General features: G+C 34.6%; 1 long non-coding RNA gene across 1 annotated transcript; it reads left to right on the top strand.

Moving 5' to 3' along the window:
• The first annotated feature begins 296 nt into the window (after positions 1-296).
• On the top strand, positions 297-2,938 carry LOC147872954 (uncharacterized). Its single transcript, XR_015536553.1, has 2 exons — positions 297-441; positions 2,776-2,938. It is a non-coding gene; the product is annotated as an uncharacterized LOC147872954 (long non-coding RNA).
• Positions 2,939-12,882: the final 9,944 nt, after the last annotated feature.

Genomic DNA, 12,882 nt, shown 5'->3' with positions numbered 1-12,882 from the left:
GTAGAGGTTTGTTAAATCCTTAAGACATTATATGATGCAGAAATCTCTTATAATGGATGAGGCACTGGTCTGAACTGGGCTGTAGCACCAAGCAGAAAAATAAATACAGATAATACAGCTCGGACAATGAAGACAGCACTGTGCTAAGAAAGTTCCTTTTGATTGGACTTGTTATGTCAAGTACGGAAATAAGACAAACAATTGTTTGAAGAAACGTTGTGCACAGAGATCATTTCTGATTTTCCGGGTTTTTGTATTGTACAGATAAAAAGTTATGTCGTTGGCTACTTTCAGTTTCAACAAGTTATTGCAAAAGTGTAAGGAAAGTATTTCTGTTTTGTTTTCAGAGGGACAAATGAATAGTGACAGTACAAGGCCTAGGATAACAGCTGTACTAACAATCATCAGTCTCAGTGCTTTTTTCTTGTAGTGAGTTTCGAGGTAAGTTTAATGACTGCATTTCAGTTGTTGAAACACCTTTCAGTGATGAGTCTTACATTCATAAAAGTAACAGTAAATATTGCATACAGTTTATTTCATTGTCCTGTTGGACCCAGAAGAGAAGAAACAATGGGGAAACTTATAAAATAGACAAAGAGGATTAAAATATATAATAAAATTCAGGTCAATACACAAACTTTATTTAGATGTTAAAATTTAAAATTTGCGCCATTCATCGCTACAACGATGTTACAATAGAGCGCCTTCATTCACTACATGTTTCGATGCGAAGCATCATCTTCAGGTGTTATCCTTTAAAACTACTTTATATTACAATGCATGTCTTTCAATTTATTCGTCCGTTTTGTTCATTATTATAGCATGTGCTCCGCTGATCCTACCGTTTATTATATATTTTAATTATAAAACACAAACATGACGCATTTAAACCTTAGACAAAGAGGAGCTTCACAGTTTATACTTTTGAGTCAATTTTGTTATAAAATGGGATAACTCAGTTAGTAAAGTGGCTGGCAGTGTGCTGGATGAGTGGGGTTCGATTCCAGGTCAATGCAAGACTTTTGCTGGTAAAGTGGACAAAGCATGAGATGAAGCTGCCCACTCATACCAACCTACTGCTGAAGTTAAGTACTCATGGAGAGTTACTGACATTTCAGGTTCTTAAGCAGGTGTTATGAAGGTGAGAGCCTTCTGGGATTTTGAGCCATGTTGTCTTACATAAGTTGATTGGTCCTGGTGATGGAGGTAGTAAAATTCTCTAAAATGTCCTTTTGCGAGTCCACATTGTACAACATAACAAAAGTCAGTCACCTTTATTCTTCAATGCCGTCTATGATTTCATGGAATGGTGCTTATGGAGGGGACAAATTTACTCTTGCATTTACCTTCATCTTGTTATGACGATTAAAACTAGAACAGTGGGCTGGACAGGACATGCAACATTTGTGGGGGGAAACAAGAATTACATGCAAATTTTTGGTATGGAAACCTCTAAGATAAGACAAAATTGGGGGACTTAGATGTAGATGGCAGGGTAATATTAAAATGCTTCTTGCAGAAATATGTTTTGAAGGTTTGATTTGGGCCAGGATAAGGTCCATTAGCATGGCTTGTAAACATTGTGATTTATTTTGTTTTCTGACTGGGGGAGATTTATAGACTGGCTGAATAAATATGATGTAGAGAAGGAAGATCATGTGCCATGATAATAGTTTCTTCTCTTTTCCTTCTCATTTCTATATTTATTTGTGATATATTTAACTTTCCTGTCAGTAGTTTATACTATATAGCATTGAATGATAGTATGACTAATGAACAACTCAGAAAGTGTATTCTGTACCAGAATATATACAATGTCCTTACGCATTCTTTGCAGTGTACATTTGAAGGTATTAAATCTGCCTTGTTTGATAGTTCCTACTTTGGCCCCCAGATCGCAGCATCTCAGTGTTTACCTCATGACTTTTCTTATCCACCATTTTGTTACTACCACTTGTAGGTTATTCAAAAGTACAATTTTGAGGTCCTGCAGAATAGTAAAATCTCCCCATCAGATGTCATTCAGATTAGTCCAGTGGCTCCTAGGTAGAATAGACTGGACAGATGGACAGACAGACAACAAACATATAGACACATACAGTCATGATCAGAATTCTCGCTGTGCACTTCATACATAATAATGAAATGGAGGGGGGGGGGGGGGGAAAGATGACGTGTTCATAACCTAATTTAAGGTTCTACCCGAGAGTTCATTATGGACTTCTTGTAAGTGTGGTCTGGAATCAACATGAAATGATATCATATTCAACTCATAAATTTATCATAGATCCCCAGTGCCAAATTTAATTCGGATCTTCTCCATAATTTTGGGGGTAAAACATGAGAAAAAGAACAAACAAACAAACAAACAAACACACGCATGCAAACTCCCAGATTCTCAATCTACTGCCTGTTTAACAGTTGGTAACTTGGCATTATATTTATGGATTGTGTATGATTTTGTGATTAAGGAGGGATTATTTCCTTAAACAGAATTAACCAGTCCGTCTTTTTAATGGAGCAGTGTTGTGTTTTCTTTGAGGTACATACTTTGTTCTTAGATATTATTTAGACATAATATTACTACAGAGGGTTAATCTGTTGTATTGAATGTAACACTGCAGTCAGATTACATAATATTTTCACTGATGTTTTTTAAAATGTCATTTGGTATGCCATACATTATATATGTATTTTGGAATGTCTTTCCTTTGCATTGAACGTGCTTACATCTGTGATATAATATAGCATGCTTTATTCTTCTGTCTTTTAAAGCATGTCTATTACTGGGACGTTATTCCGGTGAGTAAAACCTTATGTCTTGCATGCAATGTTTTTGACTGCAGGAATTACAAACTAATTAGGGGAGATGGGTACAGTGACAGAATGGGATATATGATTTATATTCAGTGTTTCAAGAAATAAAGTACACAGGCATTTATCCCATTTTTGTTTATCAAGATTGAAAATGTGTAGTGTTTGGAGTACACTAACATTCCAACACCATGTCATGTAGTTTGTTGTTGCATTCCTATCATTATATAGTATATGGCAAGATGCAGTGTTTCTGTTCATATCCCACTAATTTTGCATGTTAATGACCATTTTCTGTTCTCGAGACTTTGGTTTGTTAAGTGTGTCATAAAGGACAAGCGTAAATGCATTAAATTTTATAGGTTGAATGTTGAGCAACCTAATAATCTGAAATTTTTGGAATTTATTAACAGAATTCATGCATGTATGCATGTTGTGTTAAGTGAAATAATAATTCTGTTTATAAATAATTAATATTTAAAACATTACAGTTTAAAGTATCAAATAAATACTGAGTCCCGCATAAGTCATAACCGTGTACTATCATGTGAAGGCTATGTTCTGGATTGTGATTAACTCATTTCTTGGTAGTTTAGTAACTGCTGCTATGACATGCTATCATGGTGGGTTTCACGTTAAGTGGGACATTGTGGTTTGGTATCTGAAGAGAATTCTACTCCTTTTCGAGATGTTTTTAATTTGTAGGGGTTGTTGAATAGTCGATAAAGAGAGTCAAGTTAGATTATCACTATGTATGTCCAGCACTACACCCTGAAAAATGTATGTTGTAGGCAAGCAATTCTCAACCCACAGACTGCATTCAGCCCTCTAATGTGTTTTGTGTGGCCTCTGTGCATTTCACAAAAATCACCTCCTGTGCCAACCTCTGTGGTGAAAATATTTCTGCAGTATTAGAAAATATTTTGTTGATGTCGTCATAATTTGGCAATACCTATTGCTATAGGCTCCAGCTTAATGAATAATATAAAATAAAGAACTAGGATGCATTTTACTAATGAACACTTGGAAGGAAATGTGAATCACAACAACTGAAATTACACCTGATAATGAAAAATTATTTAAGCAAAAGCTGTATCTAGTATGTACGTAATGTTCTGATTTTGTTGAGGAAAATGATTGATTCATATAGGAACCTGATTATAATAGAATTTTAGTAACATTTTGAATAAGTTGTCATGAAGTTTCAACAGATCATTCTCATACAGGTTGGTGATACATGATTTGAAGCTTTCGCGGTTACGTAACTCAGGGTTCACCCTGATGATGGGGACAGAGATGGTCCCTGAAACGTTGGTTTTGTCTTTTAACCATTTTACGTCGCTGATTGCGGAAGAAGATTTTATTGAAACCATTCTAATTTATAACCTTGTGGCCTGAAAGTTGTTTAGTGAGGGTGAATATGTCCCTCGGTCTGGTGAAGGTTGGGAAGCCCTGGTGTAAGCCTGTGTCATCTGTAATAGTGAAAATTCTGTTCCATATGTGCAGAAGCCTCTGTGATATTTTGGTTGGCATGGGGACACTCATTTCTTAGTATGTGGCTTGTCTTTGTGCTGCCATTGTCTGCTTCCAACACAAATTTTTTTAAACAACTTGTTTTGGTTCTTTGCAATTATTCATTTTTATGAAGTCAACTTTGGAGGAAATTCAGAGTGGCATAAATGAAGTTTTTACATTGCTAGAGCAGGTATGTGACATCTGCATAAGGAGTTGTATATATTTTAGGTGATTAATATAAGAAATACGTTGAGGGATAGTTTTCATACAACTCACAAAGCATTTTCTTAGCAGCCCTTATTTCTCTGATATGGGTAATTGAGGTTAGCTTTGGCTGTAACAGAATCTGTAAGTCAGCCTTCAGAGTTTCTTTTTTCGTCAGTTACAAAACAATATATTTCTGGCCCTTCTTATATCAAAATAGACATGTTAATATAATATCTCCCAAAGGTTAAAGTGATTATAATTATTTGACCTGTTGTTTGTCCAAAGATTGCGAGGAAATTATCGCTATTCCCTCAGACTGAAGTGTATGACTGAGAAAGCACTGGTGCTTGTGAGAGAATTTTTTAAACTAAGAAGGGAAAGTAAGTGAGCCAAAGTCGTCTTCCAGTCAAATATGATACCTGGGATGTATGTGATGGAATCTTGTAGTTCCTGGATGTGAGTGTGGATAGAATTTCAGCATTGAATCATCAATGTGAATTTAATTGTGTTTAAATGCAGAGGGAAAATGCAACATCAGGGAAATGTATGATTTCAGTCAAACAGGAAAAGGAAGAATATTTGTAATAACAACTTTCATCTGCATTATATATATGACATTGCTTTTATGTTGCCTTTCTGTCCTCGGTGCCTAAGTCCATAAATAAAGTTACATGTTTAACTTGAGATACCATTTACTGTGCTTGGAATTAAATTTAAAAGAAGCATGCTATCATTAGTGTGTGAATCAGACCAACTTTTAATTATGGCGATAAAATCAGCGATCTGGAAACGTGTTAGCAAATATACCAAGAGGCCAACAAAGTGGGAGAGAATAAGATTGCATTCAAAATATTTTGTTCCCCAATTAAGTACACATGTCTTATTATGGGATCATTTGATGTTGTATTATCACAAATATATATGTTATTTCTTTCTCTGAATCATTTCTTACAAGGACAATACTTTTTATTTACATCCTACAAAATGTCAGAGATAAAACTGCTTTTACAGATAAGACGAAATCATTTATTAGGTGCCAATTGGCTTTTATTAATCACTGTATATTAGATGCAGTTTCTAATGGTTGAAATATTTTATAGAGAACATGGATGTATGGACTCCATTTTAAATTCAGGTCTTCTATTTGTTTCCGTCTTGGTAAAGTATTGCAGATGAATAATTTAATATAAATTTTACTTGTGTTCCATCTAAATGTAAATTGAATCTATAGTATTTCATTCAGTATGATGATCAAAGTGTGACTTCAGAGTACTAAATGAATATATCCCCCCTTGGTATCTGTGTTGTTTCTATTACAACCAAATAATTTACATTTTTGTTTTGTAATGATATTTACCAGTTGTAGTTGAACCAAATGCACATGTTAATTTATTTATGCGTACACAGATATAAATAAGCATGCCGTCGCAATTGTTGGTCTGACAGTGATTTTCTGATTCTTGTTAAAAGGTAAATTCCTTATATGGCTGTTTAATGATATTGTTTCTACCTTCCAGTGCTTGTAAAACAGGTGTTCATGGTCCATACGATATCTTCTGTGCAGTTAAATAATCATGTTCTGGTTACAAAATTTTGCCCCAAAATCAGCTGGTCTGACTTCCTGAAGGGAATATTTGAGTCTCTGGTTTCATATTCGTAATTTATACTACAGAATATGAGTATTTTCGCATTTTGTAAAAGCTAATGTCCTTCATTTAAATACAATTTTCTGTTTTGTGTGTAAATAATTGGTTGTCAGATGCAACGATAATGTGGTTCTCATTGTGTGGAGGTTTACAAGATATTTTATTCTTATCCTCATCCATTGTTATGTACAGGAAAGTCTTATATCAGTGCATGTGTGTTGGTTCATTATATTTCCTCTACACACCAGATATATTGTGTATGAAATTCTAAACTTGTCTGACTATTATTCATGAAGTAAGTACAGATATTACTGTAAGTACTGTTTAACATTATCTTTAGATGTGCTATTCCAAGTTAAACCTTTGAAGCTGTAGTTTGTTTAAGTAATATTTAAAAATTCATTTCTTACTACAGAGCAAAAATAACACTTTCTGTTTACAAAGATGAATGGTGATTACTGTTTAGGTAAATAATCACTTTTTATGCTGAAAATCATATGTATCATTTAAATACAGTCTGTGGGAAAAATACAGAGTTATAGATTGTTAAAGCAGAAGGTACATATAGTTACCAGCGAGTTTTAAAAGGTTATGTATTCACTGGGAACAAAATGGTTTCAGTGACAAGTTCTTTAATCCTTGAGATAAATATTTTTGTCCTTTAATTATTGAAATACTGCAAAGTTTTGTTTACAATAAATTGGGACAATTAAAAATTCCAACTGTAAAAGAAACAAAAAAAAAAAAGATTTAACATACAGCAAAATTCCAGCCAGACAAATTTGACTTTTCATAGGAAAAGTTTGTGGCACAGAGATGTGGTAACATTCCAAATTATGAATGTCCAAAATTAATTCACCCATCACAGCCTCTTGTGGTGCAGCTAACATCATTTTCAGAATAGGGAAAGATGCTCGGTGACAAACAAATCTCCAGAACTATCTTACAGCCAAATGGTATGAAGGGAAATTAAATTCATGTTTAAGACTCTGTAAATTTTAATTGTAATGGAAAGAAACATTTTATGAAAAGTACAAGTCTAATATAAGCCTTAAGTTGGTAAATACTTGTAACTTTGGAGCTAGTAAGATAGTTTCTGGACTGATATACATGGTGAACTTTTTTGAACAGTAGTTTGCAGAACAAAGTAGAGAGCAGTTACATTGCGTTCTTAATTAAGGATAACATAAAACATACTAGCATCTGGATGAGACATTATTTTGAGTAATGGATTCGTGAAAAACTTAATGTTTAAGAAGTTTGTATTAACTAACTGAACAACAAAGAATTTCACAATTGAAATTTTGTACTCAACAAACATCTGGTAGTTGCACATATAACCAAAGCAGTGCCTTACCAAAGAGTTTCATATATTGATATGTGTTGCATGTAGAACAACAACATCCAAATCCCTTGTGTTAGGATACTGGAATCTAAATGAAGTATTAGAATAAAAATAGTAACATATGGCTATCACTTGGATAAAATGGAATGAATTCTGAATATAAAAAATTTAATTTTTGTTCTATAATGCAGGAGTTAGGGATTCTAAATTTTTCCATGCCCTTCCTTTTCTTCTTTAGCCTTCTTGGCGTCTGCAGCTTGTTGCTCTGAAAACAAAAAGTTCTGATAATATTTCCTGGTTGGCAGCTCATATCTTAAAGTGAAATGCTATATGTAAAAATAAAAACCACACAGCAGATAAAAATGCACCTCCCCTGCGCATTTAATCATGTGGGGAATAAAAGTACATAGTAAAAAAAAGCCAGCTAAGAAATGAGGCCTATGCAGCATTCATTAGTTTTTTGTTATTTGCACTACAAACAAGTATTGCATTTGTACTTATTACTTTCCTGTTCACCTGGAAGCAAAGTTATCGAAGCTAAAATATTGAAAACCAGATGTTATAACTTAACGATCCTACAACCACTAACAGAAGGTCAGTAACAACAGAGAACACAGAAAATTGTGAAGCGTTTTGTCTGCGCAAGGCATGAATTGCCTGGAATCGAATCAGAAATGGTCATTGGTCTGTTTTATGAATCATCAATTGCAGGCATTGCTTATGTAGTGCCAAATGAGATGTGTGCATAGAAAGATACCTAGAAGTTGTTGCCTATTTTAAATTTGAATTCTCCTGGAAATAATAACAAAAATGTATTGATAAAAGCTATCTCCAAACATGGCTTGTACCGAATAACTTCAAAATGTGAGCGTTACTTGATGTAATAACCAGATATTCATTGGGGATTAACTAGAGTACTCCAAACAGGAGATTTATAAGTTTAGAGTAGGGAAGGAATGTGACCACTTCTTTATTCAGATAGATTTTACTGACACAGAATAAACTGCAAATTTGTCTCAACATACCTTCCTCTGCTTTTTGGAAGCGTTTGCCCGCTTCCAAGCAGTGTGTCTTCGCTGCTTGGTATTCCTCATTGTCTATTGCTAAATGCGCAGCTTTTGGCAAACTCTTTTCTTCCTGCAGAAAAAAGAAAAAGAAAGAATCTCTGGTAAACATTTCCAAACTGGACAATGTGAATAATAATGAAATAGAATAGAAATTAACATGTAAGAGAGACAATTGTTTTAGTTATACACACAATGCCCCTTAATAACAGCGTTAGTTCAACAAATCACATTAATGTGAAACGAAGGTCACATTCAAAGTAAATTCATAAACGTGTGAATTTTATTTAACCTTTACTTAAAAATCAAACAAAATCTTACCTCAAATGGAGTTTCCTTTTCCATTCTGGAAAGCTCTAAAAATAAGTAAGAAAGCAAAAATTAATTTATATTAGCATATAATATTACCTGTTATATAGCATAATATTTCTTACTAAAAAGTGATAGTGGAACCACGGTTCCGGATAATTAGACGTAAATACATCTATACGGAAAGGAAGTTTATATATTGGCTTTATTCTAAATATTTCCTTTAAACATGCTTTACAATTGAGTAAAGTTTGATTAAGACTTTGCTTATTTAACTTGAATTATTTACGCTTAAGTTGGGTCTGTGGTAGCTGAATGTAATGTATTTATTTATTTAGTGTTCTGTCTGACGACAGGTCCATATGAACAGGATCATTCCATCCTTTTCCCGGACCGGGACCTGTTCATTAACGTTCTTGGCAGATGATCCAGAAGTGGTTTGCCATTGCCTTCTTCTGTGTAATTGTTGGGATGCCACGGAGAAACCGGGGAAGCCCCCGGAGGAAAACTCCGTGTTGCGTAGACCACGGCCTTGCCCAACACAAGTTATAAATTCGGGGACCGCCGGGAATCGAACCCGAGACCCCAGGATTACAAGGCCAGCTATCCTCCCTTAAGGACGAAGGTGTCTACAGAATTCCCCCGGTAGCCAACAATACAGAAGTAGAGTCCTCTAGATTCAATGACATCTTCCACATGGAGGTGCTGCCATATGAATGTTTGACGATTACACACAAACACTCACGATACCACAGACAATTACAAATACAACTGCATATAACAATAATAATAACTAGGAATTCCTTACCTCAAACTTTGTTCAATTGTAAGAGACCACGAAGTCCACTGGCAATGACCGATTTAATCAAAACTAACGGCAGTATCTCAGATTTCTTAATAATTCTTATATAAGATATGTACCTGTGATATTCTAAGAGGTTTTTAAGAGCACAAAATTATCTTCTCTACGACGCACTTCTTCTACAAGCGATTCACAGCAGAGCTCTTTCCGCAATAAAGAAAGCGGATTGTTGATGGCAGTAAAGAAACACAACAATGCCGAGTAAACAAATGACGTAACAATTAGTTTCTTAGGTAAATTAGTGGAGTGCAATACGGTTCATTCAGTTAATTATACTGCATGCATAAGAAAGGAGAAAAGAGCCTTACGGCATGCTCAGCTAATATTGTTGCAGGTGTGGGTTAGAAATTCGAATACTGTACCTTGCATTGTTATGCACGCAGGAGTTCATAGTATAAAATCTGACCATTGTCGGTCCATATTTACATATTGTTGGTGGTTGAAAAAAAACAAAGTAAATTACTCTAACTTATAATTTAGTTGCAAGTAATTGTAAATGTAAGAAGTTAATATAATAATAATAATCTTCTTTTTTGATGTAAATACGTCAATCCGGAAGGGTTATTCGGCAAACAAATGAAAGGAAAATGTGAAAGGAAATCGTGTAAGATCCATATCAACAATGTGTTAATATGGATCGACAACAATGGTCAGCTTGCGTGCATTGTTATGTTACCTAGAAAACGCCATCTGTTTACTCGGCATTGTTGTTAATATTGTTGTAATTAAAGCTAATATATAAACTTTCTTTCCGTATAGACGTATTTACGTCAGATTCACCGGAACCGTGGTTCCACTGTCAACTTTTTTTGACGTAAATACGTCTATATGGAAGGGTCAGTGTCATTCCGCAAAAAGTGTAACGAAAAAGTGTAACAACAATTTCTTACCTAGGAAACGTTACATTACATTTCATTACTTTACATTATATTCAGCTACCACAGACCCATCTTAAGCGTGACTAATTCAAATTAAATAAGCGAAGTCTTAATCAAACTTTACGCAATTGTAAAGCGGGTATAAAGGAAATATTTAGAATAAAGCCAATATATAAACTTCCTTTCCGTATAGATATATTTACGTCAAATTCTACGGAACCGTGGTTCCAATATCAATTTTTTACTATAAAAATTTGTGTTTCTTCGTCGTCGTCATAAAATTTGTAGCCAAATAAATACGTCATCAAACAATGTTACGTTATATTTGTTTACTCGGCATTGTTGTACCAACACAACAATGCCGAGTAAACAAATGACTTGAGTAAACTAACAACACTAAACTACCCCCCCCCCCCCAACGAAGGGGGGTTAGTTTAGTGTCTTACTCAAGATTTTAAAACGCAACCAATTCGGGAAGGTTGGTTTAGTTTCTTACTCAAGATTTTAAAGTGTTTTCACCCCCCATTCAAGTGTTTTAACCCCCCATTCGGGGGGTTGATTTAGTTTCTTACTCAAGACTTTAAAACGCAACCACCCCCCACCCCCCGAAAGGAGGTGGTTGCGTTTTAAAAACTGGACCAGCCCCCCGAAGAGCTTAAGTGTATAATTTCTGTTAGTACAGGTTATATTGCCTCTGTTAGTTTAGAAGTGCTGCTCTGAAAATGGAAGCAGTACATTTTTTCCAAAATGTTGGTAACCACAAGACCAGTGGAATCACAACATAGGAAAGGACAATTGATATTTTTACGGCTGTAACAACCTCAACATGTGCTCTTTCCTTATTGGGAGACCAAGTTTCACACCCACATACATAATATAGTTTTCTCTAATTGAGTCTTTATTTTTTAATGTAGCAGATGGGAAGACAAAATGTTCTGAATTGTTTTGTAACCTGCATTTCTTATGTTTAATCTATTTGCAATGTTAGGGATACTGTCTTACTGTGTGGTAGCTCTCTGGCCTTGCATTATAAATAAATAAAATATAAGTATTTGAATGCATGGAACAAACTTTCTTGAAGATGACATCTGCAGTATTTGTTGTTTGGAAAGCAGGATTTATTTTGTTAAGTTACGTCAACTTAGCTAAGGGTAAGAGTTGTCAAACATCTTCCTCAACACTCTGTTCTCAGAGACCCTCATTCTATGTTCCTCCCTCAAAGTGAAAGACCACGTTTTGCACCCATACGGCACAACTGACACAATTACGCTTTGGTTCATTTTAATCTTAATTTTATTTTGGTATGAGATCGGAGGACGAAAGATTTTACAAGCACTGCCCGGATTTAATTTGCTGTTGTTGGAAGAAAATAAGAGGGAGATTCGTCGATAATTAGGCTTATAAAACAAAAATAAAATTCTTCACAGTTCCCTTAAACTCTTCAATAATGCAGATGTATCAAGAGATGAAAAGTGTTAGAATTATTATTCAGAATATATACCCTCTTCTTAACATCCATTTATTTTTATTACGATTCTAGGTTACTAAACAAGTTTTATTCCTTTAAAATTGTAAAATGATAATTGCCTACTTGAATATTATTTTACTATCAATGAGGCCGTGAACAAACAAAAGTCAATCTAATATTACTTGAAATTCTGTTAGAAAGAATACAAGCCTAATTCTCTTACGCGAGTTCACAAATGCAGATGAAAACATTAAATATGATGAAAAATAATAATAAATAGGAATCCCTTACCTCAATCTTTGTTCAATTGTAAGAGACCACGATGTCCACTGTCAATGACCGATTTAATAAAAACTAAAATGGAGATAGTGGAGGGCAGTATCACAGATTTCTTAATAATTCTTATATAAGATAAGTACCTGTGATATTCTAAGAGGTTTTTAAGAGCACAAAATTATCTTCTCTACGACGCACTTCTTCTACAAGCGATTCACAGCAGAGCTCTTTCCGCAATAACGAAAGCGGATTGTTGATGGCAGTAATGAAACACAACAATGCCGAGTAAACAAATGACGTGACAATTAGTTTCTTAGGTAAAGGAGTGGATTGCAATACGGTTCATTCAGGTAATTATACTGCATGCATAAGAAAGGAGAAAAGAGCCTTACGGCATGCTCAGCTAATATTGTTGCAGGTGTGGGTTAGAAATTCGAATACTTTACCTTGCATTGTTATGCACGCAAGAGTTCATAGTATAAAAGCTGACCATTGTCG

This window comes from Zootermopsis nevadensis, unplaced genomic scaffold (genome assembly GCF_977971745.1).
Source record: "Zootermopsis nevadensis isolate Lab colony 2312 unplaced genomic scaffold, Znev_1.0 Znev_ptg000022l, whole genome shotgun sequence".
Classification (NCBI taxonomy): Eukaryota; Metazoa; Arthropoda; class Insecta; order Blattodea; family Termopsidae; genus Zootermopsis; species Zootermopsis nevadensis.
This window is presented reverse-complemented; position numbering and strand designations above follow the sequence as displayed.